The sequence below is a fragment of the Globicephala melas genome, chromosome 13 (genome assembly GCF_963455315.2).
Source record: "Globicephala melas chromosome 13, mGloMel1.2, whole genome shotgun sequence".
NCBI classification, from domain to species: Eukaryota; Metazoa; Chordata; class Mammalia; order Artiodactyla; family Delphinidae; genus Globicephala; species Globicephala melas.
In genome coordinates this window covers 67571963-67591921 of record NC_083326.1, presented here as the reverse complement: position 1 = coordinate 67591921, position 19959 = coordinate 67571963, and the positions used below count along the sequence as shown (strand labels likewise).

The following is a 19959-nucleotide window of genomic DNA, read 5'->3' as shown; positions in this document are numbered from 1 at the left end:
GCTGCAGAGCCTTTCTGGAAGGAAGCAGGAGGTGACTGTCCACGAGCCTCACTGACTAGGCCAGTGTCCCACCTGCTGAAGGTGGGCAGCTCCAACTCCCCCCGCCCCGCCCAGGCCAGGACTGGCACAGCTCCCAGGGCAGAGGGGCTTAGAGTCTGCCCAGGACCCCTCCTCCGCTGCCCCCATCTCCCTCTGCTGCAAATGTTCTCATTACACCATCCCTGGGCTTCCCAGTAACAAAATGCTGCTCAACCCTCCTGGTTTCTCCGCCACCACAGGCTGCTTCTCAAAGGGCTCTGCTCTCCTCTCTCAGGTGCCCCTGAGAGGGCTGGATGACCCTCCACTGGTGCAATCGAAAAGGCCCAGACTCTGAAACACACCTGGGTTCAAATCTCCAGCTGGACCTCATTTTCCAATTTGGAAAATGGGGCTGATTAAGCCTTCGTGCAAAGCTGTTACAGAGATTAAATTGTACAACTTCTGTGGAGTGCTTGGCAACCTAGAAACCCTCCTTCAAGGCAGCTGTTATTTGTGTTAATATTAGTTCAGCTCAGCCACTTCCTGACTGTGTCTGTGAGCACATGACGTAGCTTCTTTGAGCCTCAGCTTCCCTATCTAGAAAGTGGTACTAATACTCTATACAGATGTCAAGAAAATTACAGTAGATGTTGTAGGTAATATTCCTAGAGCAACAGCTAGCAGGCACTAAATAAGCATAGTGATTACGTTTATTAAAGGCCATAGATTAGGGCACAGAGAAAATGTCAATAAATTATAATATAGAAGAACTGGAGTTCATACATCCTTCTTTGATAACAATCTACAAAACTAGAAATTAAAAATAAAACCAGAAAACTACCCCTACACCTGGCAAATAAAACCCTTTCTTTTAAACAACTCCCGAGACTTCTGGGTCAGGTAGTGGATTCAACATGGGCATGTGATTCTGCTCCTTTCTGAAATTCTACTAAAACAACAGTAAGGGAACTTTAAAATTTTGACAAACTATAGATAAAATAAAATTTGCCTTTTAAACCATTTTTAAGTGTACACTTTAATGGGATTAAGTAGATTTACATTGTTATCACCGCCATCCATCTCCAGAGCTTTTTCATCTTTCCAAACTGACACTCTAAACCCATTAAACGCTAAACTCCCCATTTCCCCCTTCCCTTAGCCCCTGGCAACCACGATTCTACTTTCTGTATCTACAAATTTGACTGTTCTAGGTACCTCCTGTAAGTGGAATCATAGTGTTTGTCTTTTTGTGTCTGGCTCAATTCACTTAGCATAATGTCCTAAAGGTTCATCCACGTTGTGGCATGTGTCAGAATTTCATTCCTTTTTATGGTTGAATAACATTCCATTGTATGGATAGACCATATTTTATTATATTTATCCATTCATCCATCAGTTGACAGTTGTGTTGCTTCCACCTTTTGGCTATTGTGAATAATGCTATAGAAATATTGGTGTACAATGGGGGAAACAGACTCCACTCTTGGAGGGCACACACAAAGTAGGGTGCGCATTGGGACCCAGGGCAAAGAGCAGTGACCCCATAGGAGACTGAACCAGACCTATCTGCTAGTGTTGGAGGATCTCCTGCAGAGGCAGTGGGTGGCTGTGGCTCACCGTGGTGTCAAGGACACTGGCAGCAGAAGTTCTGGGAAGTACTCCTTGGTGTGAGCCCTCCCAGAGTCCGCCATTAGCCCCAACAAAGAGCCACGTAGGCTCCAGTGCTGGGTCACCTCATGCCAAACAACCAGTAGGGAGGGAACCCAGCCCCACCCATCAGCAGACAAGAGGATTAAAGTTTTACTGAGCTCTGCCCACCAGAGCAACACCCAACTCTACCCACCACCAGTCCCTCCCATCAGGAAGCTTGCACAAGCCTCTTAGATAGCCTCATCCACCAGAGGGCAGACCCCAGAAGCAAGAAGAACTACAATTCTGCAGCCTGTGGAAGGAAAACCACATTCACAGAAAGGTAGACAAAATGAAAAGGCAGAGGACTTTGTACCAGATGAAGGAACAAGATAAAACCCCAGAAAAACAACTAAATGAAGTGGAAATAGGCAAACTTCCAAAGAAAGAATTCAGAATAATGATAGTGAAGATGATCCAGGACCTCGGAAAAAGAATGGAGCAAAGATCGAGAAGATGCAAGAAATGTTTAACAAAGACCTAGAAGAATTAAAGAACAAGCAAACAGAGATGAACAATACAATAATTGAAATGAAAAATACACTAGAAGGAATCAATAGCAGAATAACTGAGGCAGAAGAACGGATACATGACCTGGAAGACAGAATGGTGGAATTCACTGCTGTGGAACAGAATAAAGAAAAAAGAATGAAAAGAAATGAAGACAGCCTAAGAGACCTCTGGGACAACATTAAATGCAACAACATTCGCATTTTAGGGGTCGCAGAAGGAGAAGAGAGAGAGAAAGGACCTGAGAAAATATTTGAAGAGATTATAGTCGAAAACTTCCCTAACACAAGAAAGGAAATAGCCATCCAGGTCCAGGAAGTGCAGAGAGTCCCAAGCAGGAAAAACCCAAGGAGAAACACGCCAAGACACATAGTAATCAAATTGACAAAAATTAAAGACAAAGAAAAATTATTGAAAGCAACAAGGGAAAAATGACAAATAACATACAAGGGAACTCCCATAAGGTTAACAGCTGATTTCTCAGCAGAAACTCTACAAGCCAGAAGGGAGTGACACGATATATTTAAAATGATGAAAGGGAAGAACCTACAACCAAGATTACTCTACCTGGCAAGGATCTCATTCAGATTTGACGGAGAAATCAAAAGCTTTACAGACAAGCAAAAGCTAAGAGAATTCAGTACCACCAAACCAGCTCTACAACAAATGCTAAAGGAACTTCTCTAAGTGGGAAACACAAGAGAAGAAAAGGACCTACAAAAACAAACCCATAACAATTAAGAAAATGGTAATAGGAACATACATATTGATAATTACCTTAAACGTGACTGGATTAAATGCTCCAACCAAAAGACACAGGCTCGCTAAATGGATACAAAAACAAGACCCATATATATACTGTCTACAAGAGACCCACTTCAGACCTAGGGACACATACAGACTGAAAGAAAGGGTATGGAAAAAGATATTCCATGCAAATGGAAATCAAAAGAAAGCTGGAGTAGCAATACTCATATCAGATAAAATAGACTTTAAAATAATGTTACAAGAGACAAGTAAGGACACTACATAATGATCAAGGGATCAATCCAAGAAGAAGATATAACAATTACAAATATATATGTACCCAACATAGGTGCACCTCAATACATAAGGCAACTACTAACAGCTATGAAAGAGGAAATCGACAATAATACAATAATAGTGGGGGACTTAACATCTCACTTACACCAATGGACAGATCATCCAGACAGAAAAGTAATAAGGAAACACAAGCTTTAAATGACACAACAGACCAGATAGGTTTCATTGATATTTATAGGACATTCCATCCAAAAACAGCAGATTACACTTTCCTCTCAAGTGCGCTTGGAACATTCTCCAGGATAGATCACATCTTGGGTCACAAATCAAGCCTCGGTAAATTTAAGAAAATTGAAATCATATCGAGCATCTTTTCCGACCACAACACTATGAGATTAGAAATCAATTACAGGGAAAAAAACATAAAGAACACAAACACATGGAAGCTAAACAATACGTTACTAAATAACCAAGAGATCACTGAAGAAATCAAAGAGGAAATCAAAAAATACCTAGAGACAAATTACAATGAGAACACGATGATCCAAAACCTATGCGACGCAGCAAAAGCAGTTCTAAGGGGGAAGTTTATAGCAATACAAGCCTACCTCAAGAAACAAGAAACATCTCAAATAAACAATCTAACCTTACACCTAAAGCAATTAGAGAAAGAAGAACAAACAAAACCCAAAGTTAGTAGAAGGAAAGAAATCATAAAGATCAGAGCAGAAATAAATGAAATAGAAACAAAGAAAACAATAGCAAAGATCAATAAAACTAAAAGCTGTTTCTTTGAGAAGATAAATAAAATTGATAAACCTTTAGCCAGACTCATCAAGGAAAAGAGGGAGAGGACTCAAATCAATAAAATTAGAAATGAAAAAGGAGAAGTTACAACAGACACTGCAGAAATACAAAGCATCCAAAGAGACTACTACAAGCAACTCTATGCCAATAAAATGGACAACCTGGAAGAAATGGACAAATTCTTAAAAAGGTATAAGCTTCCAAGACTGAACCGGGAAGAAATAGAAAATATGAACAGACCAATCACAAGTAATGAAATTGGAACTGTGATTAAAAATCTTCCAACAAACAAAAGTCCAGGACCAGATGGCTTCCCAGGTGAATTCTATAAACATTTAGAGAAGGGCTAACACCCATCCTTCTCAAACTCTTCCAAAAAATTGCAGAGGGAGGAACACTCCCAAACTCATTCTATGAGGCCACCATCACCCTGATACCAAAACCAGACAAAGATACTACAAAAAAAGAAAATTACAGACCAATATCACTGATGAATATAGATGCAAAAATCCTCAACAAAATATTAGCAAACAGAATCCAACAACACATTAAAAGGATCATACACCATGATCAAGTGGGATTTATCCCAGGGATGCAAGGATTTTTCAATATATGCAAATCTATCAATGTGACACACCATATGAACAAATTGAAGGAGAAAAACCATACAATCATCTCAATAGATGCAGAGAAAGCTTTTGACAAAATTCAACACCCATTTATGATAAAAACTCTCCAGAAAGTGGGCATAGAGGGAACCTACCTCAATATAATAAAGGCCATATATGACAAACCCACAGCAAACATCCTCAATAGTGAAAAACTGAAAGCATTTCCTCTAAGATCAGGAAAAAGACAAGGACGTCCACTCTCGCCACTATTATTCAACATAGTTTTGGAAGTTTTAGCCACGGCAATCAGAGAAGAAAAAGAAATAAAAGGAATACAAATTAGAAAAGAAGAAGTAAAACTATCACTGTTTGCAGATGACATGATACTATACATAGAGAATCCTAAAGGTGCCACCAGACAACTACTAGAACTAGTCAGTGAATTTGGTAAAGTTGCAGGATACAAAATTAATGCACAGAAATCTCTTGCATTCCTATACACTAACAACAAAAGATCATAAAGAGAAATTAAGGAAACAATCCCATTCACCACTGCAACAAAAAGAATAAAATACCTAGGAATAAACCTACCTAAGGAGGTAAAAGACCTGTACTCAGAAAACTATAAGACACTGATGAAAGAAATCAAAGATGACACAAACAGATGGAGAGATATACCACGTTCTTGGATTGGAAGAATCAATATTGTGAAAATGACTATACTACCCAAAGCAATCTACAGATTCAATGCAATCCCTATCAAATTACCATGGCATTTTTTACAGAACTAGAACAAAGAAATCTTAACATTTGTATGGAGACACAAAAGACCCCGAATAGCCAAAGCAGTCTTGAGTGAAAAAAACAGAGGTGGAGGAATCAGACTCCCTGACTTCAGACTGTACTACAAAGGTACAGTAATCAAGACAATATGGTACTGGCACAAAAACAGAAATATAGATCAATGGAACAAGATAGAAAGCCCAGAGATAAACCCACGCACCTATGGTCAACTAATCTATGACAAAGGAGGCAAGGATATACAATGGAGAAAAGACAGTCTCTTCAGTAAGTGCTGCTGGGATGGGCTTCCCTGGTGGCACAGTGGTTGAGAATCCGTCTGCCAGTGCAAGGGACACAGGTTCGAGCCCTGGTCTGGGAAGATCCCACATGCTGCAGAACAACTAAGCCCGTGTGCCACAACTACTGAGCCTGCACTCTAGAGCTCGCGAGCCACAACTGCTGAAGCCTGTGTGCCTAGAGCCCATGCTCCACAACAAGAGAAGCCACCACAGTGAGAAGCCCGTGCATGACAATGAAGAGTAGCCCCCACTCACCGCAACTAGAGCAAAGCCCGTGTACAGCAACTACGACCCAGTGCAGCCAAAAATAAATAAATAAACTTATTTTAAAAAAGTGGTGCTGGGAAAACTGGACAGCTACATGTACAAGAATGAAATTAGAACACTCCCTAACACCATACATAAAAATAAACTCAAAATGGATTAGAGGCCTAAATGTAAGACCACACACTATAAAACTCTTAGAGGAAAACATAGGAAGAGCACTCTTTGACATAAATCACAGCAAGATTTTTTTGATCCACCTCCTAGAGTAATGGAAATAAAAACAAAAATAAACACATGAGACCTAATGAAACGTAAAAGCTTTTGCAAAGCAAAGGAAACTACAAACAAGATGAAAAGACAACCCTCAGAATAGGAGAAAATATTTGCCAATGAATCAACAAAGGATTAATCTCCAAAATATATAAACAGCTCATGCAGCTCAATATTAGAAAAAACAACAACCCAATCAAAAAATGGGCAGAAGACCTAAATAGACCTAAATTTCTCCAAAGAAGACATACAGATGGCCAAGAAGCACATGAAAAGCTGCTCAACATCACTAATTATTAGAGAAATGCAAATCAAAACTACAATGAGGTATCACCTCACACCAGTTAGAATGGGCGTCATCAGAAAATCTACAAACAATAAATGCTGGAGAGGGTGTGGAGAAAAGGGAACCCTCTTGCACTGTTGGTGGGAATGTAAATTTATACAGCCACTATGGAGAACAGTATGGAGGTTCCTTAAAAAACTAAAAATAGAATTACTATATGACCCAGCAATCCCACTACTGGGCATATACCCAGAGAAAACCGTAATTCAAAAAGACACATGCACCCCAATGTTCATTGCAGCCTTATTTACAATAGCCAGGTCATGGAGGCAACCTAAATGCCCGACAGATGAATAGATAAAGAAGATGTGGTACATATATACAATGGAATATTACTCAGCCATAAAAAGGAACGAAATTGGGTCATTTGTAGAGATGTTGATGGATCTAGAGACTGTCATACAGAGCGAAGTAAGTCAGAAAGAGAAAAACAAATATCGTACATTAACGCATATATGTGGAACCTAGAAAAATGGTACAGATGAACCGGTTTGCAGGGCAAAAATAGAGACACAGAGGTAGAGAACAAACAAACGTATGGACACCAAGGGGGGAAAGTGGCGGTGGTGGTGGTGGTGGTGGTATGAATTTGGAGATTGGGATTGACATGTATACACTGATGTGTATAAAATTGATGACTAGGGCTTCCCTGGTGGCGCAGTGGTTGAGAGTCCGTCTGCCGATGCAGGGGACACCAGTTCGTGCCCCGGTCCGGGAGGATCCCACATGCCACGGAGCGGCTGGGCCCGTGAGCCATGGCCGCTGAGCCTGCGCGTCTGGAGCCTGTGCTCCACAACGGGAGAGGCCACAGCAGTGAGAGGCCCGCGTACCGCAAAAAAAAAAAAAAATTTAATTCTAATAAGAGCCTGCTGTATAAAAAATAAAATAAAATTTAAAAATTTAAAAAAAACCCCACAGATATGATCTAGACTAGTTGCTGCAGACACATAGATTATTCTGGAAGGAAACATCAGAAACTGATAACATTGATCCCTGTGGGGAAGGGACTTGCATAGCTGAAGGACACCAGAAGAAAGGAGATTTCCCACTGAACTTCCTTTTCAACCTATAAAATTATTTTAAACTTTTCATTTTGAAATACTTTTAGACTTACAGAGAAGTTACAAAAATAGCAGTGTTCCCATTTACCCTTCACCTGGCTTCCTCTAATGTTTATATCTTACCTAACTGTAGTACAAGGATCAAAACCAAAACATCAAAACTGTTCATACGGTGCTAGTACCTAAATGCTAGGCTTTATTCAAATGTCACCAGTTTTCCCACTAATGTCCTTTCTGCATCAGGATCCAGGATGCCACATTATACTTCACCATCATGTCTCTTTCAACTCCTCTGGTCCGTGACAGTTTCTCAGTCTTTCCCTTAATTTATCAACGTTAAGCATCATGCATTTTTGGTAATACCACAAAAGTGATGTGCCCTTCTTGGTACGTGGTATCAGGGGATACATGGTACATGATGGCCATAGGTCTTATTACTGGTGATGTCGACTATTGTCACCTGGTTGAGGTTTTATCTGTCATGTTTCTCCACTGTAAAGTTACTATTTTTCCTTTGTAATTAATAAATATGTTGTGGGGAAATACTGTGAGATTATACAAAATCCTATTTCATATCGCACTTTTCCCCACTAATTTTAGCATCCCTCACTGGTTCTTGACTGCAACAGTTATCACTATGGTGTTTGCCTAATGATGATTTTCTATTTCCCTCATTTCTTCTGTATGTATTAATTGGAATTCTACTGTAAGGAAGAGCTGCCCTTTCTTCCCCATTAATTTATTTATTCAATTATTTATTTCTATTCATATTAGATTTTTAAATTTAAATCCAATTATTAGCCTTAGGAACTCATGAACATTTTTTCTGAGTTATAATCCAATTCTGTACTTATTTATTTTGTGGATCATTTTGTCCAGCTTCAGCCTTTGGGAATTCCTTAAGGTTGGCTCATGTCAATAGCCCTCATCTTTTTTTTCCAGCACTTCCTTACTTTCTGGTACTGCAAGAGATTTCCAGGTTCTTCATCAAGAGATGAATGAAGAAGTGGTATACACACACACACACACACACACACACACATACACACACACATACACACAATGGAATACTACCCATCCATAAAAAAGAATGAAATTTTGCCATTTGCAACAACATGGGTGGACTTGGAGGGTATTATGCTAAGTGAAATAAGCAGACAGAGAAAGGCAAATACTGTATGATATCACTTATATGTGGAATCTAAAAAATACAACGAACCAGTGACTATAACAAAAAAGAAATAGACTCACAGATATAGAGAACAAACTAGTGGTTACCAGTGGGGAGAGAGAAGGGGGAGGGGCAATACAGGGGTAGGAGATTAAGAAGTACAAACCATTACGTATAAAATAAGCTACAAGAGGGCTTCCCTGGTGGCGCAGTGGTTGAGAGTCTGCCTGCCGATGCAGGGGACACGGGTTCGTGCCCCGGTCCGGGAAGATCCCACATGCCGTGGAGCGGCTAGGCCCGTGAGCCTTGGCCGCTGAGCCCGCGCGTCCGGAGCCTGTGCTCCGCAACGGGAGAGGCCACAATGGTGAGAGGTCCACGTAGCGCAAATAAATAAATAAATAAATATAAATAAATAAAATAAGCTACAAGAATATATTATACAACACAAGGAATATACCCAGTATTTTCCAATAACTATAAATGGAGTATAACCTTTAAAAATTGTGAATCACTATATTGTACACCTGTAACATATAATATTGTACAGCAACTACACTTCAACTTAAAAAATAGGGTTAAAAAAAAAGGAGTCTTTGTTCATGGAAGATCCAGTGCTCCAATAAAATCAATACAACTTTGGATTAAAAATCTGAAATGCGGAATTCCCTGGCAGTCCAGTGGTTAGGACTCCGAGCTTTACTGCCAAGGGCCCGGGGTTCAATCCCTGTTCGGGGAACTAAGACCTTGCAAGCCGTGTGGCGCGGCCAAAAAAAAAAAATATCTGAAATGATGTCCCGTCCCATCAACCACAAATTAAGCTTTGAGATTATAGAGTCACAACCTTTCCCTGGCAAACCCCTCAAATATCCAGCCACCTTATGAAAGAAAAACTGTTCAAAATGTAATGTTACACATTTTGATAATATTAAACATTTCTTCTGTTAAAAAAAAAAAAAAGAAGTTTCCAGACCCATCTTGTATTTTCTCTGCCCCAGCACTGGAATCAACCATTTTTCCAAACAAATTACCCTGGGCTCATGATTTTATTAACCACAGATTAAATTTGTTCATTATGCTTTCTTTAGGTTAATATGAACCAGGTTACCTGAACACAGCATCCTGGGTGTGTTATGTGCATTATCTTCAATCCTCATATTACTGCTGCAGGCAGTGTACTATTATTACTGCTGTTTCACACATGGGGAAACTGAGGCTCAAAGCTCAGTTCGTCCATCCAGGTGGAGAGTTTGAGCTCAGGTCTGTGGGCCTCCAAGCCCAGGCTCTTTTCCCTGATGGAGACTGGAATTTAGGGAGGGCACGAGGGAACTGACAGGTCCACATCAACATCTAGAAGGATGGTGATGGCTGCCTCAGAGGCTGTGGTGGACGTGTAACGTGTCACTCTGGCTAGACTGAGTGACATTTCCCACAGCTCCCTTCCCTGGGTGGGTCACAGGAGAGGTCCTTGCATGCCTGCCACTGGCCCACCTTCCCCAGGGTTGGGCCTTCAACTTCAACTCCTAGGCCGATGATGTGTGTTTGGCTCTTTGAGGAGCAGTCTGGCAGTAGAACTGACCTGGGTTTCAGCCTGTCTGCACGGGCTTGTGCCTGTGGATTCCAGCACGTTCTTGCTCCCCCGCCACCTGCCCTTCCGACAGCCTACCCTGTGGCTTCAAGCTCCAGCAACAGACTCAAGGATACAGCCTTCCAGAGACAGCTTAAGATGCCCCTACAGTCACCCTAAGTTCAAACACTTGTGACAAATCCTTTACTCTCTGTGGCCAGGTGTTTCCACTTGAGCCCTAACTGCATCAGAGGAGAGACAGTGGTTCAGAGCAGGTGGGCCCTTAGAGCTCAGGGCCTCCAAGGGTCACCATCATCGGGGTCCTCCCGCCAGGCCTGCTCAGAGTCCAGCTTTCCTATCTGTCCTGCAGCTATCAGTGGAGGAGGAGGACAGAGTTTCCCAAGCTGATGCTGACAACAAAAAGCTGCAGTTACGTACTGAATCTTACATAAAAATCAGATGCTCTGTGTCATAGGAGGTATTTTGGTAAATGGGCATCCTGGAACTGGGGCACCCTGGGGACAAAGTTGGTGCTGTGACTCCGTGGGTGGGTACCACCACCAGGATGGGGTCATCCGCTCCCCAGGAGCAGGGCTGGGCCTCAGCGTCCAGGGTGGGACCCTGCTCCGGAACTCAGCTGGGTAAAGAGACACAGGTGAACTGGACATCTGTGATGGCCAGACTCTGCAGCTCAGGCTTGGGGTGGCCACCAGGGGGCGCTGAGGCCATGCTCAGATGGCAGTGATGTCCCTAGGGGTGTCAGGGTGCCTGGGAGTTAGGAAGAATCCAGGGTAGAGGAATGGGGGTCTCCAAGGTTGAGCAGGGCAAATGCCCACCGTATCTGTAGGAACCCTGGGTGCTTTGGCTCCACCTGCTCCACCGTGGGCAGCTGGAGTACAGAGCTGGGTTGGTGCCACCTGGGACCCCCCAGGAGGGCTACACTTGTTGGAAGGCCTGAGGCCATCACCATGCAGGGTGGGAGGCCGGATGTGGCAGGCCTCAACTGCGTGAGGATTTCTGTTACTCCTTCACTGCTTACCGATCATGTGACCCACCGACCCCTGTTTAGGCCTCAGTTTCCCCATCTGTACAATAAGGGGGTGGATTGGAAGATCATTCAGGTGACTCCCAGCTTACCAGTAATAATAGAGATGATGGTGGCGATGGTGATGGTGGTGCCACTTGCCAAGAATTCATCATGTGCCGGACTCTGCACAAAAGTCATTTAATCGGGACTTCCCTGGTGGTCTAGTGGTTAGGACTCCACGCTTCCACTGCAGGGGGCGTGGGTTTGATCCTGGTTGGGAAACTAAGATCCCTCATGCCACGCGGCGCAGCCATAAAAAAGGAAAAAGTGGGACTTCCCTGGTGGCGCAGTGGTTAAGAATCTGCCTGCCAATGCAGGGGACACGGGTTTGAGCCCTGGTCCGGGAAGATCCCACATGCCGCGGAGCAACTGAGCCTGCACGCCTAGAGCCCATGCTCCCCAACGAGAAGCCACCGCAACGAGAAGCCACCGCAATGAGAAGCCTGTGTGTCGCAAATAGCAGCCCCTGCTTGCCGCAACTAGAGAAAGCCCGCATGCAGCGACGAAAATCCAACGTAGCCAAAAATAAATAAAATAAATTAAAAAAAAAAAAGGAAAAAGTAATTGAATTGGGCTGTGTCCCTTACTCTGCATGATGACCCCATAGGGTGGGCACAGTTGTCATCCCCATTTCATAGGTGAGGGCATAGAGGCTCACACAGCTGGAAAGGAGCTGAGCTGGGAGACAGCACAGCTGGGAAGAGTCTAGCCCAGGATCACATGGACCTGGGCTTGGACCCAGGTTCTGCCATTTCTGTCTGTGTGACTCTGAGCAAATCACTAGCCCTCTCTGTGCCTCTGTGTCCTCTGATGACCACTCCACAGGGCAGCCATGAGGACCAAAGGAGGTCATGCCCAATGCCTGGTGCCCAGGGAGCACACCGTGGACATCGACCATTGTTCTAGGCTAAATGCATCACTGTCTGTGGTTGAGGTTGAACCACAGTTCACTGGATCCCACAGCCCTGGCTCTCCACTCTCTGGGTAAATCCTTGCAGAAGCAGGAGGTGAGATGCTGCCTGGGTTGGGAACTCCCATTTCATGACAGGCTCAGGTTGTCCCCTAGAGGAGCCAGGTCGCCACAGCTGCACATCAGGCCTGCTGGGCGCCTAGGAAGCTGCCTGCCCAGCTCCCCAGCCAGATGTGGCTGCCCCCAGGCTGCACAGGTATTCTTGCCTCACCTGGGCAGCAGCCTCTGCCATCCCATCCTGGCAGTCTCAGAGCCGGCCTCTGTCCCCAGGATCTCACCAGACTCTCAGCCCCCCTGCCAGGCCCAGCTCGCATCCCACTTCTCCACCACGTCCTGGGAGAGCCCTATGACCAGACGCCCAGCAGCTGCCCCAGCCTTGGGGGTCTCCAGAGCTGCTGACCCCAGACCGCCAGTGCAGGATGGGAGCTGCCTCTACTGATCTTCTGCAGTTGTTAGAGAGTGAAAAAGACTTGGAAGATGCTGAGGAATATAAGGAGGACGCTTAGTACTGGATTCAGTGAAGTTAGAAGCCTGATGTTTTTCTGTACAGCGTGTCTTTGGCATTCAATCCTGGGATCCATTCCACATTCATTATTTTTGACCATTACTGAGTGTTCAAGGAGTATGAGTATGTGATTCTTTTTACACAGTGCATATATTTTTCTTTGTCTGATTTAATGTGCCAAGTAAATGAGTTCATCTAATAAAATTGCTTCTTTTATACTTTAAAAAATGGTAAATGTTATAATATGTGAATTATATCTCAATTTTATAAAAGGAGAAAGAGGACCTGGGCTACAGTGCTGACCCTAGCCATGTGGCCTTGGGTGAGTTTCTTACCCTGCTGGTGCCTCCTTTCCATCCCCTATAAAATGGGGACAAAATGTTTCCCTTTGGAAGTTGCTGGGAGGATTTACCTTATAATGAATGTGGAGCCTCAGCACAGTGCCTCACCTGCGGTGGGTCCCCAGTGATGAACGTGGCCACTGTGGTGCTGGTGAAGCACCAGGATGACGTCCACCTCAGCTCCTGCCAAGCCACGGCAGGACGGCCAAAAAGAGGACCCTTTCTTGGGCCACTCACTGTGCAGCAGGATGTCAGAAGCCAGATGACCTGGCCTGGCTGTGTGATTTGGGGCAAGTCACTTGCCTTCCCTGAGTCTCTGTTTCCTCATCTGCAGAGTGGAGATGATCATAGCACCCTCCCCACCTGCTGCATGAGAAGATGTGGACAAAAACCCAAGTGTGAAATGCCACGTGCTGCGTAGACCCCTACACTGAAAATAGCTCTGAGATGGGAAAAGTGTGCTCCCGGCCGTGCTGGCTGGTCCTCTTTGTCAAGCCCACCCCCTCCCCCATATGCTCACCTATTCCTTCAGCTGCCTAATCTCAGCCTCCCTGTGGTCTACCCACAGGCACTAGTTCTGGTGGCAGAGCTCTGGCCTGATAGGATCCAGTGGGGGGACAGCACGTGGGGCTGCAGCATGGGGGACACACTGTGGATGCTCCAGAGGCTTGGACAACAGGGCAGGAGAGCACCTCCCAGGCCTCACCAGGGTGGCAGAGTGACTTGAATTCAGGCCAGGGCAGGAATGCACACAGCCCCACTTCTTTGTTGAGTGTCCAAGGTGAGAAGGCATTTGTCTGCTGGAGCCTCAGTTTCCAGTTTCCCAAACCCACAAATAATGGAACCCCTCATAACTTCTCATGAGCTGCCCTTTAGAAGATACTGCTTTAGTGTCCCCCCAGCCCCAAACTCCTGCCCGATTCCTCACCCAGTAACCCCCAAACTGGCGGATCCCCTTGCCCCAACATGGCTTACCTGCCTGGGTACTGAGGAGATACTGTTCTCAAAGAGGACGTTGCTCGCATCCACGCTGTGTCCCTTAGCAGTAGCGTCTGGCGGATGCCATCAAGGGGTGGGGCTGGTGGTGTCCCTGGTCTCCCCAGTCCCCACCACCTGGCTGCTGCTGGAGCTGCTATCCTTTGCACACAGAGTCAGGGCAGCCCCCTGGTAGTACAGGGTCTGCTGCCTGCATTCCTCCCTGAGGCCTCGCCAGTGCTTAGCAGAGCAGCTGGGGCTCATGAGAGTGATGATGAGTGAATGAATGAATGAATGAACTAATGAATAGTAATACAAGGCTGCATTTGGCCTGTGGATCTGGGGGACTTAGGGGCTCTCAGTGGAACTGGGACCCTGGATTTGGGTCCTGGCTCTGTCTGCCCCCACTCAGAGGCCGTGGGACCTTGGCCAAGGTTCTCGACCTCCCCAAGCCTCAGGTTCCTTTTCTGTAAACCAGGGAGAGTAACAGTCCCAACCTCCCGGAGCCACCGGAGAGAAGCGAACACAGCCTGGGGCTATCACGATTACCCACTCCAGCCAAGGCCCACCTTCCTGAGACACCTAGGCACCACCACCTGGGAGCTAGAGGTGGGTTTGGAGGTGAAGTGGGGATGCTGAGCTGCTCTCAAGGGTACTGGCATGAAGCCTTGGTGAGGAGGCTTCGGGACCCGTGGCAGGGAGCCAAAGAGTGACCCCCCCCAGCCTGTTCTGTGGCCCCTCTCTGTCTGCACCCAGCCCAGGGTGGCACACAGCCACCCAGCAGTGCCTCCCCGCCACCGTCGCATCCCCAGCTCCCCCAGATCCAGCCTCTGTCAGAAGGAGCCTTCAAATACTGCCACTGCCTGAGCCCTTCTCAGAACCTTCCCTGGTCCAGCTCTCCACCTGGCACCTGGCCCTGTGACCTCTGCAGCCTCTCCCCCTCCTCCCCCGCCCTCCCACTCTGAGCTCTGGCCATAGGGACCACCTGTTGAATTCCTCATGTCCTTCTACCTGTGCTGGTCCCTCTGTCCTTGAGAACACTTCCAAGGTTCCCTTAGACTCAGCTCAGCTGCATCTCTTCCAGGAAAGTTTTGCTGCCCCTCCACTGGGCTCCCCTACCACCCTGTGCCTTTGTCCACTTAGCACGGCCCTTTCCACATTCCTCAGTGACTAGATTTGTGGTTCTAAATCAGAACCACCATCTACTGAGTCTCAGTGTATGCCAGGCACTGAGCTGAGCTCAGTGACCTCAGACAAGCCCCTTCACATCTCCTTAGAAGGGGATGCCAGGACCTCCTTCACGGGGTGTGGGGTGGGGTAGAGGGGCTTATGCTTGTCAGGTGCCCACACAATACCCAGCATCAGGGTTGTCCTGGTTACCAAGGGGCTAGTCCCAGGGCTGCCCTCTGACATCCACCCCCCAGTGGGGAGAACTCCCCAGATTCCCTCCTCTGCTCTTCCTGCCCCCTCCCAGGCCACGCAGCCAGCAGGGAATTGTCCTCTGCGGGGATGTGCAGGCTCCTTTTATATTTATTTATTTACTTACTTACTTATTACTTACTTACTTACTTTTGGCTGTGCTGCGCCATTTGCAGGATCTTAGTTCCCCGACCAGGGATGGAATAGGGGCCCCAGCAGTGAAAGCGTTGAGTCCTAAGCACTGGACCTCCAAGAAATTCCCTGTCAGGCTCCTTTCAAAGCCTGACTTTTAACCACCACCCTGAGCTGTGCGCGCCTGCCCCTCCCATGTCACTGCATACTCCTGTCTTAGTGGCTAGGAGCACGCGGTCTGGCACCAAGCGGGGCTAAATAGAGTCTGTTGGGCTGAAGGAAGAAATGACGTGATTAAGCAGCAGCTTAGGGTGGTCTGGATTCGCTGAAATGCCTGGGCCCCCACCATGGCTCCTGCCTCCCATGTCACCCTGGCCCTCTGTCCACAGCGGTTTCACCAACAGTGAGCAGGCCTTGTTGCCTAGAATTTTCTGCTCTTGGCAGTGTTCCAGAAGCTCTCCTGAGCTGATCTTATTCTAAGATCAGCTCACACTCGCCCACATTTCTGAGCCTTTATCTAGGCTGTACACCCTTCCCAAGCCCCCCACCCCACCCCTACCCCACCACAACCCCAGCAGCCCATAAGCCTCCTCAGCCAGGAAGCCCACCCTGCTTTGAGGCCAGGAACTCAGGGGAAGAAGCTTCTCCTGGCCCAAGGCTGGGTCTGAGGAACGTGGCACCTGAGAAGGGCGCCCATGGGCAGGAGGCCTGTGGTGTCCAGCCTCAGTGGGCCTTTATTGGGCCCCGCATGTAAAGCACTAAGCTGAGCTATTTGCTAGTCATTTCAGAAATACAGATTAAACCAACACGGACCTACTGTATAGCACAGGGAACTCTGCTCAATATTCTGTAATAACCTAAATGGGAAAAGAATATGAAAAAGAATAAATACATGTATATATATGACTGAATCACTTTGCTGTATACCTGAAACTAATGTAACATTGTTAATCAACTATACTTCAATATAAAATAAAAATTAAAAAAAAATACAGATTAAAAAAAAATTTTTTTTCCCCTTAAATACAAAAGTGATGTGTACTTGTGGTAAAAAAAAAAAAAGTTCAGGGACTTCCCTGGTGGTCCAGTGGTTAAGACTCCATGCTCCCAATACAGGGGACATGGGATTCCATCCCTGGTCAGGGAACTAGATCCCACATGCTGCAACTAAGAGCCCTCATGCTGCAACGAAGATCCCGCACGCGGCAATGAAGATCCGTCAAGCCGCAACTAACACCCGGTGCAGCCAAATAAATAAATAAATAAATAAATAAATAAATATATATATATATATTTTTAAAGTTCAAAAACAACAATAACTCCTCCACCCTCACCTTGTATAGTTTATTCCTGCACCAGGGTGCGGCTCCCTGCCCCCGCTCCGCCCAGGGAGGGCAGAGGAGAGCAGCTCTGGTTGAGGACAGGGGCTCAGGCACCGGGCATATGAGGCTCACATCTGCACGGTGCCACTGCTGACCCCTTGGCCTTGGGTGGGCTCTTAGCCATGCTGAGCCACTGTGAAGTGGGGAGAATAACAGGAACTCGCCCCAGGGGGTTGCTGTGGGCGTTGAAGGCTGGGGTACACAGGCCCACATAGGAGATGAGACCGATGGATGGTGCCCATCGTTACTGGTGATATCATACCCCACCCCTTCCCACCGCGGCAGCTGGAAAAGTCCTGAGCAGCCCAAACTCTGTGGAGCCTGCTGGCTGTACGAATCAGTAACAAGAGCTGGCCAGGCCCCGTGCTCAGCACCTTCCTCAGGGTCTGGGTCCCAGCACAAGCTCTGTGTATGTTTAGGGGAGAGGGGGTGTTTCTGATCCCGACAGCATCCTTTAACCCCTCCCCCTTGCCCAACCCCATGCCTTCCCCTTGGAGGGCTTTTCTGAGCCTGGAGGAGCCAGGCCTGCCCAAAAGCTGGCCCACTGCAGGCACTGCAGGCAGCATACTTCCAAAGTGCTGCACCAGGTTTTTCCTGTACCCTCCCCAGCTCCTAGTGGCTGTAAATCTTCTCCCCACAGGGACTGCAGAGGCGCTGCCCGGCAGCTCAGGCAGGGCTGACTCCCTTGCCCTCCTCCTGGCTCTGTAGGGCACAGCTCCTGTCTGTGGCCCAGACAGGATGCCCAGGGCAGGCGACTGCAGCTTTCTTGCCCTCATCCTTCCAGGCCATCCCGCAGGGCTGGGTTCCCCACTCACCACGCCCTTCCCTCTCAGCCAGCCTCGCTTTCTCCATCTGAAAAACAAGAGGCTTGGGTCTGAATCTTTTCTAAAGATCCTCACCTGAAACTAACACAACATTGTAAATCAACTATGCTCCAATAAAAATTTTTTTTAAAAAAAGATCCTAATGAGAGTCATAATCACTATCCCTAAAAAGTGCTCACACACAACACACAGTTTTGCATCAAACATTACCAGCTGCCTCCTCCACCAGATCTGCCACAACTCTGGACTCCGCCTGGTTAGGAACCTCTGTGTCTCCAGAGCTACTGTTATTTTCAAAAAGCAAGCTGCAAAACAGAATGTATCGTATCATCTTTTTAAAAACATAAATATTAGCATTTACTTGTAAATGCATAGGAAAATCTAAAGGAATCTATATAAGAAATTATTCCAGAGCTTGTCTCTAGGGTGTGGGGTTTCAGGAGCTTTTACTGTGTACCTCAGACATTTTTGGAACTGAATATTTTTGTAACAATTGTATGCTTTTAGGGATTTCTCTTATTCTCATTTAAAATATGATCCTATTATAGTATCACCAACAACCCCGAGTTCACCAGGCCATTGTTTCTTTTGTTGAGCACATTGAGTCAACCAGGGACCCAGATGGTATTGAGGACTCAGGCTTCTGAAGCGTGATAAGCAAGGGATCAACAGGATTAAGACCATGACTTGACACTTAATACTGGGTTCCTACGGGCAAGGTAATTAACCTGTCTAGGCCTCAGTTTACCCTCCAAAATGGAGTTTATCCTCAGTTCATGCCTCAAAGGGTTTCTTACTTTGCTAAGAAGGAAAAATAATTAATTTATTTACTTATTTTTAATAATTTTTTTTTAAAGAAAAGACTCTTGAATGAGGCAGGCTCTTAAAGACGCTGCCTGGGTCCCCAGAGGAGTCACTAGGTCTTGGTACCATTTTCATTGCCCCCCCAAATTCTTCCCAGCTGTTGGGTCTCAAGCTGGACCCCCAGAAGGTTCCCACAAGACCAGGAGCCCAGAGGACGAATGTGGCTAATGGAATCTGGCCTGGACTCTTTTGTGTCTGGCACCCGTTCAGCAATGGGGATATAAAAAACCCAGACATCACCTCATCGCTGTTTCATCAAAAAAGGAGACTTTCTCCCTGCACATTCCTGCAGAGGACAAGTCCCTGCTAGCTGCATGGCCTAGGAGGGGGCAGGAAGAGCAGAGGAGGGAATCTGGGGAGTTCTCCCCACTGGGGGGTGGATGTCAGAGGGCAGCCCTGGGACTAGCCCCTTGGTAACCAGGACAACCCTGACGCTGGGTATTGTGTGGGCACCTGACAAACATAAGCCCCTCTACCCCACCCCACACCCCGTGAAGGAGGTCCTGGCATCCCCTTCTAAGGAGATGTGAAGGGGCTTGTCTGAGGTCACTGGGCTACACCCAGGATTTGCCCCAAGTCTGACTGACTCCGGAGCCGGTGCTCTCTGCTTCCTAGGAGTCCAGAGGCCCGTGGCCTAAGCACACCTCTCTTCAAACAACATGTGCAACCTTGGGTAGGTCTGAGACCCTTCCTGAATGCTTCCATATCCCCCAAAGCCTCTGGATTTTCAGAGGAAAACTCTGGGCCATCTAACCTCTTCCTCCAGGTTAGCTCTGCCATGCGTTTACATGTTGGGCTTTCCTGGAAGAGTTGATCTGAACACAGGGCCTGACAGCCTCAGAAAGTGAACTAAAACAGCAACCAAACAGACAAACAGAACCCCCACGGGCCCAGACAGTCTCCAAGAGCTACTATAGGAAGGTTCCCACAGTCCCAGATACCCAATGCACTCTTTCTAGGGGCCAGTCCTGCCCCGCAGGCCCCTCTGGCTGCCTGTTCAGTCTACCTGGCTCAGGGTCC

General features: G+C 46.5%; 1 protein-coding gene across 2 annotated transcripts in view; it reads right to left on the bottom strand.

Annotated features, from left to right (window-relative positions):
• AP1B1 (adaptor related protein complex 1 subunit beta 1) overlaps positions 1–19959 on the bottom strand; it is a 94500-nt gene that overhangs the window by 57234 nt on the left and 17307 nt on the right. The window lies entirely within an intron of this gene.